The sequence below is a fragment of the Pseudorca crassidens genome, chromosome 6 (genome assembly GCF_039906515.1).
Source record: "Pseudorca crassidens isolate mPseCra1 chromosome 6, mPseCra1.hap1, whole genome shotgun sequence".
Classification (NCBI taxonomy): Eukaryota; Metazoa; Chordata; class Mammalia; order Artiodactyla; family Delphinidae; genus Pseudorca; species Pseudorca crassidens.
In genome coordinates, this window is record NC_090301.1 from 58,063,573 (window position 1) to 58,080,464 (window position 16,892).

General features: G+C 47.4%; 1 protein-coding gene across 4 annotated transcripts in view; it reads left to right on the forward strand.

Moving 5' to 3' along the window:
• WIPF1 (WAS/WASL interacting protein family member 1) overlaps nt 1-16,892 on the forward strand; it is a 114,411-nt gene that overhangs the window by 7,909 nt on the left and 89,610 nt on the right. The window contains exon 2 of one of the 4 annotated variants that reach the window (XM_067741489.1): nt 5,625-5,796. The exons of 2 other annotated variants lie outside the window; for them this stretch is intronic. The gene's annotated coding sequence lies outside the window, so the exon portion shown is untranslated. Of the gene's footprint in view, nt 1-3,267; nt 3,405-5,624; nt 5,797-16,892 lie in introns of those variants that run through there. One more of the 4 variants, XM_067741490.1, reaches the window with a different exon arrangement.

Genomic DNA, 16,892 nt, shown 5'->3' on the forward strand with positions numbered 1-16,892 from the left:
TCCCAGGTTTTGTGAGTAAAATGCCACATTATTCTTTTCCCTAGAGTTTTAGCACTGCTTAAAAAAAAAAAAAGCCTCACGTGTTGTTTGAGACAAAATAAAAAATTAGATCATTGTTAAAATTGGGGATTACTTTACGTGGTACTTTACAAAGATGTTGGAGCTAGAACCTTATTAATTAAACATTGTAAACCTTTCCCCCCCTTAATCCTCTCCCTTTGATGAGGAACTGGCAGAAGAAAAAGAGAAAACAATTCTCAGTTGGTTAAAGGACTGTGCATGGGGTATTATGGTATTACTTTAACCACAACATTCCTTTCTGTACGGAATTTTTGCATACATCATCTCTACTTTGCTGTGATGAAACATGTCCCTTTTGTCAACCACCAAGCCAGGTGCTCAGTCTTTCTAATTCAGTCTTTGCTTCCTAGTTTTTGCTGAAAATGTGACTCTTATCACTTAAAAAAAAATTAAATTATAGTTTTTACCTTGTTGAGATTACAAAAGTATTATGTGCTTGATATAAATAAAACAGAAGAGAAAGACATATACAAAGAAAAAGTTAATTTTTCTCCTATGTCTCTCAAATCTAACCACTCGGGGTAATCAATATTACCAGTTTGGGGTGTGCCCTTCTTTTCTCTTTGCTTATAAAACTATGTACAAATATATATGCACATATATAGTTTTTCTATTAAAAATAGAAACCTTATACACATTAGGCTACATGATTTTTAATTGCGGCATAATTGACACAAAACATTGTATAAGTTTAAGGTATACAACAAGTTGATTTGATACACTCATATATTGTAATATATTACCACCATAGATTGGCTAACCTCCAACATGTCACATAATTATCATTTCTTTTTAGTGATGAGAACAGTTAAGATCTAGTCTCTTAGCAACTTTCAAGTATTTAAAACAGTATTGTTAACTGTAATCACAATACTGTACATTAGATCCCTAGAACTTATTCATCTTCTAACTGCAAGTTTGTACCCTTTGACCAACATCTTCCCAATTCTCCTACCTCCCCCCACCCTACCCTGGCCCTGGTAACCACCATTCTAATCTCTGGTTCTACAAGTTCGGCTTTTTTAGATTCTACATTTAAGTGAGATCATACAGTATTTGTCTTTTTCTGACTTATTTCACTTAGCATAATACCTTCCAGATCCATCCATGTTGTCAGAAATGGAAGGATTTCCTTCTTTCTCTTGGCTGAATAATATTCGTGTGTGTGAGATATTTTCTGTATCCATCCATTGATGAACACTTAGGTTGTTTCCTTATCTTGGCTGTTGTAAATAATGCTACCATAAACATGGGGGTGAAGATATCTTTTTTGATATCCACAAGATTTATTTTTTATTTATTTACTTTTGGCTGCATTGGGTCTTCATTGCTGCACGTGGGCTTTCTGTAGTGTGGTGAGTGGTGGCTACTCTTCGTTGCGGTGCGTGGGCTTCTCATTGCAGTGGCTTCTCTTGTTGCGGAGCATGGGCTCTAGGCACACGGGCTTCAGTATTTGCAAGGGTGCGGGCTCAGTCGTCGTGGCATGCGGGCCCTAGAGTGCGTGGGCTTCAGTAGTTGCGGCGCATGGGCTCTAGGACGCGTGGACTTCAGTAGATGTGGCATGCAGGCTCAGAGGTTGTGGCTCGCGGGCTGTAGAGCGCAGGCTAAGTAGTTGTGGCTCACGGGCTTAATTGCTCCGCTGCGTGTGGGATCTTCCCGGACCAGGGATTGAACCCATGTCCCCTACATTGGCAGGCGGAGTTTTAACCACTGCGCCACCAGGGAAGTCCCAAGATTTTTTTTTTTAACATAACAAAACATTATAGCCATTCTCTCCAAATTAAAAACTCATTTATACTATGGCTGACTGATATTCCGTAATTTAACCATTCATATTATTTCAAGTTTTGTGCTACTACAGTTCTTCCCCGAATATCCATGTGTTCAGAACATACTAGCATACAGAAGCTTTGATTTCTGTCACAGTCCCTAAAGTGGTATTACTTTCTAAAAGTTGTAGTAATTCATAGTCCTACTAAAACTATTTGAAAATATCTGTTTCCCCACATCCTTGCCAGTGTAATTCATTTTAGAAGTATAAACTTTCTAATCTCTTTTTCCTGTTTTGTTTCACATGATTTCTTTAGGGAGCACTTGTCACTCTCTTTACCTTTTTTTCTTTTTTAATTCCATTCATTTGAATTATTCATGCCCTGTCTTTTCCTTAATTTTCTAATGTGCATATGGTTTGTCTTCTAGACCTGGAGAAGAGAAACTTGAGCCTAAGCTCACTGAGCTTAATTGTTCTGTATCGAAATGAAACAAAACACTTGATATCTACATATAACAAAGTAAATACAGAACTTTTGATTCCAGTTTTCTCTTTCTGAAGTCTATTATGTAAGAAATGTCTCAGGAAATATAAATGTCTTACCAGGAAAAATGGAAACTTATAAAACGCAAAGATGGGAAATTTTAAAGGAGTTTTAAGCTTGCACAGCTAACTGGGTTTCCCTCTTGAATCTTAAAGTCTGAAGACAAACATTCTTTGAGAGCATTAGTTATAAGTTATGCTGAATTACATCAAGAGGAAAAAGTGAATCATAGCAGATAGGAATTTAAACCTGGAGTGTGGTTGAAAGCCCCTGCCCTTGTTGCTCCTGCTTGTTTTTCTGGGAGGTGACACTAGATTCCACTGCTCCTGTCCTTGTAGTTGCTGAGTTCACTATAAAATTATTTGTATATAACTCCAGCAGTACATTGGTTAATCAGAAACAGCTGTACAACTGGATTCATTTATATGAACAGAATAACTAAATCAATCTGCAAAATTTCTTGTATCTGGGTAGGTCGGGCCAACATTGTGTAGCCCAGAATAATAACAGTGCTTTGTAACTAACCTGACACAGATGGCAAAAAGATTGTGTCTGGGCAGCAGACGTTGGAACTGAAAATTAAGAAGCCCTGTGAGTCCATGATATCTGCCATAATAAAATGTTGCTCTCTTTTTAATGTGAGTGTTTTAAAGGCTAGGAAGCTTCATAAAGGGATGTCCTGTTTAAGAAAGAACACATCAGAGTTGGACCCTCTGAGAGTTGGATCTCCTGAATGAGGCTGAATTGTCCAGATCAGTGTCCCCGGAAAGATCAGTTTGTACCTCCTGCCAAACTGTCGGGGCTGCGACAAGCCAAGGGCCTCCTGCTGGGAAGAGGCCACAGACTAGATGGGCAAACTGACGTGTCTGCCTGGGGGGAGCCAGGCCAAGGCAGGGAGAAGCACGAGGTTCCAGGCGAGACTGAGGCTGAAGTCCGGGCATAATGGAGCCAGAGGAATTCCTCAGGACGTGTGTTCTTGTGCAGAACCCTAAGGTCCTGAGGAGCTGAGTGAGTTCAGTTCAGAATGCAGCCTTGTCCATATGCCTCTCACAGTCAGTCTTTTTTTTTTTTTTGTGGTACGCGGGCCTCTCACTGTTGTGGCTTCTCCCGTTGCGGAGCACAGGCTCCAGACGCGCAGGCTCAGTGGCCATGGCACACGGGCGCAGCCGCTCCGCGGCATGTGGGATCCTCCCAGACCGGGACACGAACCCGTGTCCCCTGCATCGGCAGGCGGACTCTCAGCCACTGCGCCACCAGGGAAGCCCCACAGTCAGTCTTAATGGAGACTTCAGTGCAGTAAGATGGGAGGTCTGATGAGAACAGGAAAATCTCTAGACCTTGAGTCTCCATGGGTGGCCCAGTCCTGCAGGACTGAACTCTCCACCACTCAAAAAAACAGGTTATTCTCAAGGCCAGAAATCCACTGGCCCTCAACTAGCCAGAGTCCTAAGTCTGGACTGGGTTCTGGGTACCTGGTTGGCCTTGGTAGGTAGCTGTATTAGGTATTAGCCAGAGAGTGGCAGTGAGGGAAAGTGGTGCCCAGGGGGAACTGGGCACAGACCATAGTTTTGGCATTGGGATTTGCAAACACTCAGCTTCTTGGGGTGCTCATATGCTGTTGCCTGAGGGCATGTGTCCCCTCTGCCCTGCCTTCACTTTCACTCTGCCCCTGGTTTTGGATGTCCATCAATCCTCAGAAATAGACTCTTGAAAGTCAAGTCACTTTCAGGCTAAGACCTGATATCAACCAGCTTATTACTTAATTCCTTTTGCACTGAATCCTCTGCTAAAGGTAGAGTAGTAAAGTGAAAAGTGCAGAAGAGCCGTAGACTAGGAGTTTACCATTGTTTTATAATCCCAGCTTTCTTGCCTAGTGGTCACATGACCTTGACAACAATAAAACACTGTGCAAAAATAGAGTAGGGGAATTTGTAAGAATGGGAAGAAGGCTGAGGCTAGGATGTCTGTGATGCCTGTGGTGGGACAGACCCGACATCTCCAGATAAGGCACTGTCTAAACAATGCAGTTGTTAACAGTTTAACTTATCAGTCAGAAATTTGATAAGTCTGAAATGTTACTTTACCTGTTTTTGACTAAGTATTAGGTAAATAAGGGAGAGAAATAGATGTTTATCTCATTCCTCATTTAGCTAAAATAGTGTGGCTGTGTGACGTGGAACTCATAGGGTTCTTCATTAATACTTGAATCTTACTGTATGCTTGAAAAAAGACCATTAGCTATTATCCCAAGATTTTCTTGTAATGTTATTTGTGGGAGTGAGACGTGAACCAGGTGAGGCCAGGTATGCCTGGCAGATCTTATTTTATTTACATCCAGTGAAAATCACACTAGCTCGTGTGTACCTACACACATCCATTATACTCACTTTTATTCTGTATTAGTGCACACATGGTCCCAACCCTGAAACCACATGTCCTTATCATCTACCACCCACGGGTGCATGTGTACACACACACACACACACATATACACACACACGTGCACACACATGTCATTGGCTTACCCCTTTTAAAGAACACTTCAGATAGAGCCAGGAAGTACCAATTCTAAATGTTGCTGGGAAAGCACATGGATTGCTGAGTTTTGTACACATCTGCCTTTGCAGTGTCTTAGAAAGCAGAGGTCATTGCTCACTAATGTGCCCTTTGTACAGTCTCAGACCAAACACCAAATGCAGGTGACTGTAAGTGTGCGCTTTGGAGGATGTTCACTGCGATGGTGGGGATTCCCGGGGGTGGAGAAAAATACCCACTTGGGGCTTTGCCTTGGGAGTTCTGCAGTGACCATTGATTGGTGGTTGTGACCATCACTGGGTGAGTGTCTTGTTTGTGTTTCTTAATCCTGGTCTGAGGAACAACACATTGCTGTTTTGGCTCAGAGGCAGACCATCTTGGATGGCATCCAAGAAACTGCACACTGCTCTTGCTTCTTGAGATTGGTGCTAACATTACAGGGTCTCCAGTTGTGCATAGAAAGATCCTGGACCAACACACTTGTAAATGGTACCCCTGTGGACTCTTTGCTTTACAGAGAGGTTAGACAAACTTGGCCACCCCGGAAGCTGAACCTTAGGACTGGTGCCCGAGGGAGCCCAACCACCATTTGTAGATAAGGTTGTGACTAGGAGAAGATGTTTTCTGAGTTCCAACCCAGATGCCCATGGAAGGATGGAGGCCTAGTAGAAACTTCCCCTTTGTCCCCTTCAGCTCTGGCCCCAGCAACACAGAGGGAGGAAGGAAAAGGGAGGATGTTCCTGGTGGTGGAGAGAGTACAGAGGTCAGCAGTGACAACAGGGAAAGGATCTGGTGGTGCTGAGCTACGGGGAGACGCCTCAGCAGTGGGAGTGAAGGGACTCGGATCCTAAGCGTCCTCTGCAGGGTAAGAAGCTTCCTGACCTAAGGATGTTGCTGGGTGGGGGCCCTGCAAGTGCAGGGAAAAGTGGTGAGCTGCACTAAGCGGTGACCGCCCTTACTAAGAAGTCATTAGGAAACAGAAGCAAGAGGGTGCCTGCCTGCTCTCGCTTACAGACAGGAGTCAGGAATGAATTATTCCTCTTCAGATTTCTAGTAATGATGTTTGGACAAGGAGTAATAATAACAGCATCTAATAACATAGATATTGCTTAGTATGTGCCAGGTAATGTTCTAAGTGCTCTGAATTAACTCACTGAATCCATATAACAACCCTATGAGGCAGACACTCTTATCTTCATTTTACAGATGAGGAATTTGAGGATGGTCAGCTTGTCCAAGTTCACGTGGCTAACTTGGCAGAGGTGAGATTCAGTCGAGTCCGTGTGGCTTCAGAGCCTGCTCTGAACCACAGTGCCCACCTGCCCCTTCAGTAAGGGACATTCAGTTGTAAAGGACCTAGGTGGCCCCAGCTTTCTTCATGTAGATGGTTGACCATTGATCCGTTGTTCTGGGGAAGTAACCTGGACTTCCTGTTTCTCTGCATACTTCTGGGTTAGTGTCACCAATGCATTGCAAAAAGGACAGCCAGAAAAAATAAAGACCAACAGCTGACCTGTCAGCAGAAGGGCCTGCTCTTTTCATGGTGTTTGGAGTACCACATTAGCTTTACTCTGAATCACCCACTTTAACACCTGACACCCGTCACAGCCATACATTCTAAATGACCCCTAAGACTTCAGCAGTCTCTAATGAGGAAGAAAATCTTCCTAGAGTGTCACAAATGCTGCCTAGTATCATTGACTAGTGACACATGATGTTCTCAAGAATAAATGAACAGGGGCTCCCCTAGAGGCACAGTGGTTAAGAATCTGCCTGCCAGTGCAAGGGACACGGGTTCAATCCCTGGTCCAGGAAGATCCCACATGCCATGGAGCAACTAAGCCCGTGCATCACAACTACTGAACCCAAGTGCTACAACTACTGAGCCCAAGTGCTGCAACTACTGAAGCCCGCATGCCTAGAGCCCATGCTCCACAACAAGGGAAACCACCGCAGTGAGAAGCCCGTGCACCACAACGAAGAGTAGCCCCCGCTCGCCACAACTAGAGAAAGCCCGTGCGCAGCAACAAAGACCCAACACAGCCAAAAAAAAAAAAAAATTAATTAAAATTAAAAAAAAAGAATAAATGAATGACATTCAACCTGTGGGGAAGGAGTATAATATTCAACTATAAAATGTAGAATCTTTCATAAAATCCCAGAATGTTGGACATGGGAAGCCAAGCGAAGAGGAAGACCATTTTGCCTAACCTCTCAGTAGAAGGAGAACCCCAGAGAAGTTATGCGACTTGCCCAAGGCCAATGGCTAGTTGGTAACAGGCCTGCTGAGTTCCAGTCCAGTTCTCTTTCCTCTGCCTGAGACTGTATAAAATATTCTGTAAGTGATTTTCTTACTAAATTACAGATGAAACAAAGAATGGTCTATTTCTTTGCTGGGCAGGGCCAAGGTTAACCCTGACTTAAAGATGTGAGGGATGCAGCTGGACACCTCCTTCAGGTACAGGACGCAGTAAGCCCAGGTGAGGAAAAGGCAAGGCAGGGTTCCAGTGGCAGCTGCTCCCAGGGAGTTTGCAGTACTGAGCCTCTGCCTTCTAGAAGGTCCCTGGTACCCTCTGCTCAAGTCTGTTTTGGAGGTTAGGGAATCAAACTGACTCGGCTTATAGCAGAGTTCAGTGAGGGACGTGAGGGAGAAGAGGAAATGGTCACTTCCTATCCATAGAGAAAAATGTTTCTCAAAACCCTGCTGCTGTCAGGCAGCCAGGCCTTAGCCAAGCTCTGGCCATATTGGCCTTGGGGCCCGAGAGGCCTGCCCACTACAGGGCTCTTTCTTGCTCCACTGCTGGGATGGAGAACATCGAGCCCTTCCTGGAAGAGGCTCAGGCAGCCTGCGGAGGCCTGCCCAGGGGGCTCTGGGCAGCCCTGCCCCTGTCTGCAGCCAGGACCACAGGGCTCGACAGCCATTTCTGCGGACAGGGACAACTACAGGTCACCTTCGTACCTGCAGAGCAATGACCCAGGGATCCCCACAGGCAAGAATGGAGAGGAGGTCACATAAAGACAGAAACCCAGGCCTGGAGGGGCATCCAGAGCTGTTTTCCCCACCTCTGGGCTGTACTGCCTCCAGATAAGCCCAAAGTGGGCTGTAAGGTAAAATTGTCAGGGCTGATTTCAGCCCTGGTCAGTGTGATCCCACCCTCAGCAGAAGCGTCCGGGGGGAATCGAGGGGCATTCTCCACAGTGCCTGCAGAGACCGGGACGAGCAGTCCCTAAAGGTCCCCTCCCCAAGGGGCAGGGCTGCTTTACTCCTTCAGGCCCCGCTGGCCGCTTATCTGGCCATCTCATCAAGCCCAGGGAAGGACAGAATAGAAGAGCTCTCCAGAGAGCAGGAGGTGAAACAAAACCCGCTCCATTCTCAAGCCCGTCCGATGTGGGAAGCTTTTCAGGGAGGTGTGCTGCTCTGAGCCCCAAGGGGCCTTTCCAGCCTCAAATCCACAGGTCACCGCTCTTGGTCAGAGGGTAACAGGATCTTTGTGTTCTTCTGATGTGACCTGGAGCCCTTCTGTTATAGAATTAAGGAGGAAACCAGAGGCAGAGCTAGGATTCAAATTTAGAAGGTTGTGCTGTCCAGTTCTGTGGTCTCCGTGCCTTGGCTTGGTTAGAACGACAGTTTTTTGTTTGTTTGTTTGTTTGTTTTGTGGTACGCGGGCCTCTCACTGTTGTGGCCTCTCCCGTTGCGGAGAACAGGCTCCGGACGCGCAGGCTCAGCGGCCATGGCTCACGGGCCCAGCCGTTCCGCGGCATGTGGAATCTTCCCGGACTGGGGCACGAACCCGCGTCCCCTGCATCGGCAGGCGGACTCTCAACCACTGCGCCACCAGGGGAGCCCAGAACGACAGTTTTGGTGAGCTGTGCTGTGCGAGCAGCAGCCACCCCCGTCCTGCCTCCCTGGCACATGCGGGCTGCTGCCTCGTTGCTGCGTCTCCCCCTCCTCAAGCCTGGATGGTGTGCAGAGTGGGAAAGTGGCTTCCGGCCCTCCCTCTGTGTGGTCGCGGGGTACGGAGGGGACTGCTGTGGGCCAGCCCTGGTGGGTGCAGGTGGGACCCACCTTCTCCTGATCTTACCATCCCAGCTCCAGTGTAAACTGATGAACTCTCATGAAACCAGCAGTGGCCTGCTTGCCAGGAGGAACTAGAGGGTAGCATGTGCTTTAACTGACCCTGTTCAGTAAGTCAGCCCAGGGAGTTCCTCCTTTTTCCCCCCATGAGGTACCTCAGAAGGGCCCAAGGCACGAGAGCTGCACGAATAAACTCGGTCCTAGTACAGAGGCCACAGGCAGGAACCTTGTACTGTGAAGATTCTGGGGTCTGGGAATTTAAGAGACTACACGTGGTTTAAATTTTAAAAAAACAGCAAAAAGAAGCATGCTTAGAGTGCCTTATTCCTTGAATGACAGATGCGACAGATCACAATGTCAGATGCCAGATGGCATCTGGGCGATATTTGAAAAGAAATCTCTCTGTGAACAGTGAGTACTCCATGTAAAGAAGCATTATCTAAACTAGCGTTTCAAAACCTTTTTTGACCATGACCCACAGTAAGAAATGTATTCTTCTTTGAGATCCAGTATAGATAGATGGATTGATAATAGAAACAAAGCTTTATAAAACAATTCCCATCCTTCCCACGTGCAGTACATTTTTATTTTTATTTTTTTTTTAAAAAGAAGCAACAGCTGGTTGCAACCCATTAAATGGATTTGACAGCCAGAGAATAGGCAGCAATTTGCAGTTTGAAAAATACTGATTTAAACAGAAATGTATCAGGCGTGTAGAAACCAATTCTCGTTGTAGCTGTGGCAGATCTCTGCAGAAGGAGATCCAGTAACAGGCCTTGTAGTCTTTGAAGAGGTTTTCCTCGCGCTTCCAATCGCTGGAAGTTGGTGAGATGGTGATGGAGATGGAGGACCAAGGAAAGGAGGAGACGAAGCTGAGTTTTCATTCTGCTCATACAGAGAACACTGAGTGTCCCTGCTGCCTTGTCCTGGCGCAAATAAGACAGACCCTGCTTGTTCTGTGAGGGCGCTCACAGTTGAATAAGTGTACGCTCATCACCATCCAACATGGTCTATAGTGAAATGGAAGCATAAACAGGATGATGCAGGGCAGCTGAAGCCCCTTCGTTCCTAGTTCCCTAAATGGAGGAGCCGTGTTACAGGGAAGGGTATATTCAGTGTTACATCCCTAGTTCTGTGTCTCACATATAATAAGTATTCAATAAATATTTATTGAAAGACCATGTTATCGAATTAATACTTGCAATGAGACTAGTAATACTCCTAATTATCTATGGTAATATTAAGAAAACATTTTTGAAGGGCACTTTAACACACTTGATTCATCATGGAGCATAAGAAGGGACAGGACAGTTTAAAAAGACCCCAAGAAGTTGAGGTTAAAGAGCAGAACTGCTAAACCCCACCCAGGCTTCAGGTCCTCCGCATAGCACGCCTTTAAAAGGTTGAGGTTGGTCTGCCCTGACTTGTAGGTGTGGGCGACTCATTGGTGGGTCTTGGGACAAGTTGCTCTGGCTCTTTGCTTGGAGGTGAGAAGTCAGAGCGGTGAGGCGCGTGTTGCCCCTGGCCAAGCGGGGAACACAGGCAGGAGTGCCTTCTGACTTTCCACCCCTGCGCATCTGAAACGGCTGCGTCTGCCCACTCGGGTCAAGCAGTTCGAGAGGATGTGATTCAGGCCTGAATCACCCAAGGCTCTGGGTGGTAGGTTTCTGGAGAGAGGAAGGTGCTTGCAGACCACTCTCTGTCGGGTCCTAAATGGAGTCTTTGTTTCAAGTTCTGGACCAACCCAGCACTAACCAGGCATTAAGGCTCTGAAGTGGTCAGGAGCCGTGGAGACCCTGGTGTGGGTGCCCCTGCACGGTGGGAGGAGTTCCCTGGCGCCCTCTGAGCTGAGCTTCCTGTAAGGGTCCAGCCCCTGGGGCCAGCCTTCAGTATCTAGCTGGGCCTGTTGGTCCAGACCCCAGCCTGCCATCCTGCTGCTACACTGAATTAGCTACAGGTCCTTCTTTCAAGCAATTGTGGGGCGAAGAGTGGGGGAGTGGGGAGTAGGCAGGGAAGCAGGGGTGTGAGGAGAGGAGAGGGAAAGACATGTGACCTGAGAAGAATACTTGAATAAGGGTGGTTTCCGTCCAAATGAGGTCACCTCACTTGAGCTTGGACTAAGGAGACACCCGTAAAAGTAGACAAATTTAACCTCGGGGTGACTGCTGTCCATTTTAGACATTCGTTCAAGTTTTACATGACCCGACTCCAGAGAGAATAGTTAGGGATGACCGGGAACTAGGAACCAGTCACAAAGAATAGGTAGCCCTTCGGCCCTGGAGCTTGAATACGGCCTTGGGACCTTGGATGCGTGAGGGGCTTCACAGGATGGCAGGTGCACTTAGCAAACTCCGTCTGTGTTTAATAATTTGCCTAGTTATTTACACCTATTTACGATAAAAAACGTTCTTGGATAAAACCAAATCTAAATGCAAAAGAGCATTAAAAATAAGAAAGGCAGCCCCGGCGCCCCAGCTTCTAGTTCCAGCTCTGTCCCTGTCTGTGTGACATTGGGCCTCAAGGGTCCTCATGGGTAAATTGAGGGGGAGTGGGGATTTGGAGATGCTTCCCCAGATCTCCCTCAGCTCAAACACCCTGTGGCTCTCTGCAGCCCGAGACACGTTTTCTGGCAGGAGAGAGGCTGCCAGAGCTTCCTTCTCAGGCAGCCAATGAGTACATTCTTTCCTGTGCCCACATATGGAAGCAATTTCTAGATTATCCAAGGCACTTGTGCCGCTGAGCTCAACCAAAACAGAGGAGCTCGGCAGTGGAAAGTGGAAAAAGAGAAAAAAACCTTGTGTGCGTTCTCTTACCTACGTACACTTTCACATCTGGAATCCCCCATGCAATTTGCCTATCCGTGCTATCTCAGGGGTGTGCCAGTGGGTTTGGGGCATTCCACAGATAAAATCAAAACTAAATGAGGGTTGAGCTCACTGCTTCTCCCCTGAAGCCGAAGGCCTCTGCCTTTCCCCTCTGGAAGCTTATGGCCGGAGGCTGGGGAGGAGTGCAAATTCCAGAGTTTTGTTCCCACATTTATGGTCATCTTTCTCTCCGGTCTGTTAATAAGGACTATTAAGGGCTGCTTTCAAGGTTCTCCGTGAAGTTGAATTGGCAAACATTAGCCAAGTGCTTTGAAGGGGAAAATGTTTGATTAGTTCCTTTTCTGCCCAACCCTTTACTTACCTTGCTCTTCTGAACTCTTCAGGGGTTTTGGTAGTGGTTGAATGGTAGCTCTTTCACCTGTAAACCAGGGACATGGGGCATTTGCTCCTGAACTTAGGTCAGGAGAGTGACTTTTTCTAGGACACGACCTTATTCAAAAAGTCTCATCTGTGGTCCCGGTCCCCATAGGTGTTCCTAAGACCCTTATTTCCTCCTCCTCTCTCTCACCCTTGACCTTAATTCCTGGGAAAGAAGATTACTGAAAAGGACATGTTTATAGAGAAGTGCCTTTTGTTCCCCTTTCGTTTTGTCTCTAACTTCTCTACTGCCTAATCCCCCACCAACGTTAAAATTTAATCTGTAAAGCAGTGATATTCTTCCTAGGTATGAAATTCGAGTAAGTAGAGCTCTGTAAACGTTTACCAACGCTTGTTAAAACCGTTGCATGGATGTTCTCATAACAATCCAGGGTACCACCTCCAGATAACTTTCTGGAAAAAACTCTCAAAATCAAGACAGTAGGCTGATGGATGCCAAAAGGCTCTTAGCGGGAACCACATTCTTTTTTGTTGTTCTTGCTGGGTCTCCAGCTTAGAGCCTTCTGGTCAAAGCAGCCGTCTTTTTCCCTTCAGAGAGCATGTTTACGGCTCTGGTTTGCTTCATCTGGGATTGCTGCTCTGGAGGGCCAGAAATCAAACATGACGTGAAGATAGAAACACTTGCGGGAACCTCACATGCCTGGCTGCCCTGTTTCAGGACGCTCAGATTAGCTCTGCTTGGCTGTGAATAGGGTAGTGATTCCACACATAGATTTTCCCCCATGGGATTCTTGCTTGTTTTAAAGCAGCTAAACTTTGCTGCTCTGTAGAACCATAATCAGGAATGTTTATTTGAAGCCCCGTCTCTGCAGGACTCTGTGCTCGATTCTCCTCAGCCCTATTCAGAAAACGTCAACCGACCTGCCTCTTGTCTGCTAGGTGCTGAGGGCCTGAAACCACACTCCAGGAGAAGAGTTACTGAGTGCAGGCCTGTTCCTGCCACACACATGTGCAGTATTAACTCGGGGCCAGGTTAGGTACCTGTGCCAGCCAGAGTGATGCCACTCCCTGCTCTGCTGAGAAGGTGAAGACCATTCAGTTCATCTGTCCGTTCCCTCCAGGGATTCCTTCCCCTTCCCAGGCAACCTCTTGTCTCTAACACAGCCACAGACACACCCACCCAGACCCCAGGCTCCCACTGAGCAATATAGTTGAACCCACCTCTCCAGGTCAGTCACCCACAAACCTCCTTACTACTCTGCAGCCTGTTTTTTTTTTTTTTTGCGGTACGCGGGCCTCTCACTGTTGTGGCCTCTCCCGTAGCGGAGCACAGGCTCCAGACGCGCAGGCTCAGCGGCCATGGCTCACGGGCCCAGTGTGGGATCTTCCCGGACTGGGGCACGAACCTGTGTCCCCTGCATTGGCAGGCAGACTCTCAACCACTGCGCCACCAGGGAAGCCCTGCAGCCTGTTTTTGCTTCATCTCTTCACTCAGCAAACATTTGCTCAGTGCTCACTGTTGAAGCTTGCAGAAGGCAGGCTCCCTATCTCTGTGGAATGTATGTTCTAGGAGGGAGAAACAGCAAACAAGTAACTCAGACAAATTAATGAATGCTTCAATAATTAACGCTTAGTTAATTACTTAGGTAGATTAGTAGTGATAAGGGCTATGAAACAAGGCTTACAGGATGATGGGATGGAATGGTAGGGATGCTACTTGAGGTACAGCTGTTAAGGGAAGTTTATGAGAGTTGAGATATGAATGACGAGGAGCCAGACGTGAAGATCTGGGGAGAAGTGTGCATCAGGCAGAGGGAATGGCAAATGCAAAGGCCCTGAGGTGAGAACAAGCTGGACAGGTCCCAGGGAAAGAAGGAGGGCTGTGAGGAGAGGGGTGGGGACGAAGTCAGAGGTGCAGGCCTGGCCAGGTACTCTGCAAGGACCATACTGTAATCTAATAGGGTTTTAGCCCATGGAGTGATGCCGCCTGCTGTGTTTCAAGAAAATCACTCTTGCCTCCATCCCATCTCCACCCAGCTCTGAGCTCGTGGCCTCACACCCTGACTCACCCCTGCTTGTTGGTTAGGGTGCCCTCAGCTCTGCCCACCGCGCCCTGGCCCGGCTCTGGCCCTCCCATGCCCGCTGCCCGTGTTCAGGCCCATCACTTCTGCAGCCCCAGCACCAACTGACCAACCGTGCCTGGGGATTCAGAGGGTGGGTGAGTCAGTCTTCCCCGAGCTGGACTGAGCGCTGGGCAGAGAAGAGAGCGAGGTGCTTACTGGGCTGTGAGACCTTGGACAGACTCCTCTGTGATGGGCTATACTTGTATCACACTCACTCCTCTGAGACTGGCACTGTTGTCATGCCCATTCTACAGTGGAGGAAACTGAGGCACAGAGAGGTTAAGTAACTTTTCCAGAGTCCCCAGCAAGCATGTGGTTGAGCCAGGATTCAAAGCAGATGGTCTGATAGCCCCATGTTCTAAATCACATTCCACTGCCACATGCAGTGGGGATGGCTGTTCCTTCCCAGCCGCCTGACAGTCCTGAACGAGGTCCTTTTCCAGAGTGCTGAGCCCAGAGTGCTGCCCTCACGGGGGACCCCAGATGCCCCCTGCTGACACACTCAGCCTCAAGCCGTCAGCAGACCCGTTGAGTTCACCGAGTTAGGGTGGCATCTCCAACCTCAGTCAAGCCAGTGCTGACTGTCCTCTCCAGGAGGAGCCCAAGAGCCCTTTCCTCGTCCACCTGTGAAAACCCCACTCTGGGCACCTCCACCACCTGCCAAGTAACAGTCAGGAACAGTAATAGGAGCAAGCGATTACGGAGCACTCCCTATGGAATTCTTATTTTACCGATGGAGAAACTAAAGCACACCCTGCTTAAGGTCACAGAGCTAGTAAATGGCAGAACCAGGATTTGAACCCAGGCAGGTTGGCTCTGGAGACCCTTTAGAGTACAATTCTTATTCATTTTTTAAAATTTATTATTTTTTGCGGTACGGGGACCTCTCACCGTTGTGGCCTCTCCCGTTGCGGAGCACAGGCTCTGGACGCGTAGGCCCAGCGGCCATGGCTCACGGGCCCAGCCGCTCCGCGGCATGTGGGATCTTCCCAGACCGGGACATGAACCCGTGTCCCCTGCATCGGCAGGCGGACTCTCAACCACTGCGCCACCAGGGAAGCCCTAGAGTACAATTCTTCATACTGAAGAATTCCATTCCTGTGGTTTCCACGTTGTGGTCCATTCTCTAATCCTTGTAGCCACAGAATGGTCTAATTTTATTAACATTAGACAGACCTGTCAGTATTTGAAGACAACTATCACATCTCTCTCGGTTCCAAACCACCACACCAAGCTCTCAGGGAGCAGTTCTACCCTGAGTCCCTTTCTTTCTCCCAGAAAAGCACAAAGAGTGCTTTGTAATTCTCCATCCAAATCCAGATACTTATGAGAGGCGAGGGAGCACAATTAATAATTATGCTGGGACAACAGGCATAAATGTGGACTGTCCTGGGCGAACCAGAAAGTGGTTCTCCCTACCCCCAGGCCACAGCAGAAATACCACCACTTGGCATGCCTTCTGAGCATTCTGTTCAAGTGGATTATGGGGAAGTTGAGCTAACTTTACACAGATACGTTATTGATGGGACATCAGGTTTCAGGAGTCTGCCATTCGTCAGACTTCTTCCAGTGGAAAAGTGCTGGATGTAAGGTCAAGTCCCACAGTTGCCACTGTGAACTTGGATGAGTCACCTCCCATCCGTGCTCACTGTTTTCTTGTCTGTAAAATAGAGGTTGATCACCCGGGAGTCCCTTCTAGTTCTCAATCTCTGATCCCACGTCAGCCTTCCCAACACAAGCAAAGGTCTAAGTTCTCACTTTGAAGCCATGAACATGGAACTTGAAGGTTTTAACCCATTTTCTGTCAGTTTAGCAGCTCTTCTACCAGCTTATTTGCCAAACCCCAGAGGTAGATTTTGAGAGTAAGATCCCCTTATCTTGTCTACTCTGGGGGTGTCAGTGAAACTGTGCTGAGCACTAATTATCTTTAAATAATGCTTTTCCTCCGAGACAGCCATGGATTTTGTCGATACAAACACAGGAGATAGAAAATGGCCTCCAAGGAAAGTGCCTGTTGACTTACTGAGAAATTTCTTTATCTTAAAAAAAGAAAGAAAGCCTTTTATGTTCCCTAAAACCTGTACCTCTGAAATAATTTCGAAGTGTTTTCACATAATTTATCACATTAGATCCTCAAAATGGCCGTGTAAGATAGGTGTCGTCTTTGTTGTCCGGATATTGAAACAGAGGCTCAAGGAGACGAAATGGCTGGTCTGAGGGCGCACAGCTGGTTAGTGGTGGGGCTGCAACTCACATTCACGTCTGCAGGATCCTTATCTAAGAGTTTCTGTGCTGCACCAGTAGTTCTCACTTTGTTTGAGTCTTTTAGCAGAGAACTCATTTTTTTCAAGCAGAAGGGAAGCTTTTCTGGGTAAAGTCGAGTGTACGTGCCTTCCGTGGTGCTCTGTGAGGGGGTCCCCGCAACCCGCACAGAGCATGGCTTGAACAACCCTGCACTTTTCCAAGGTGCTTCACGCTGTTTTGCCCTTTTCTAGGGTATAGAGTGCTTGTGGGATTAGGTACAGTTTCACTGTACATGAACTTGTTGCATTTAATAAGC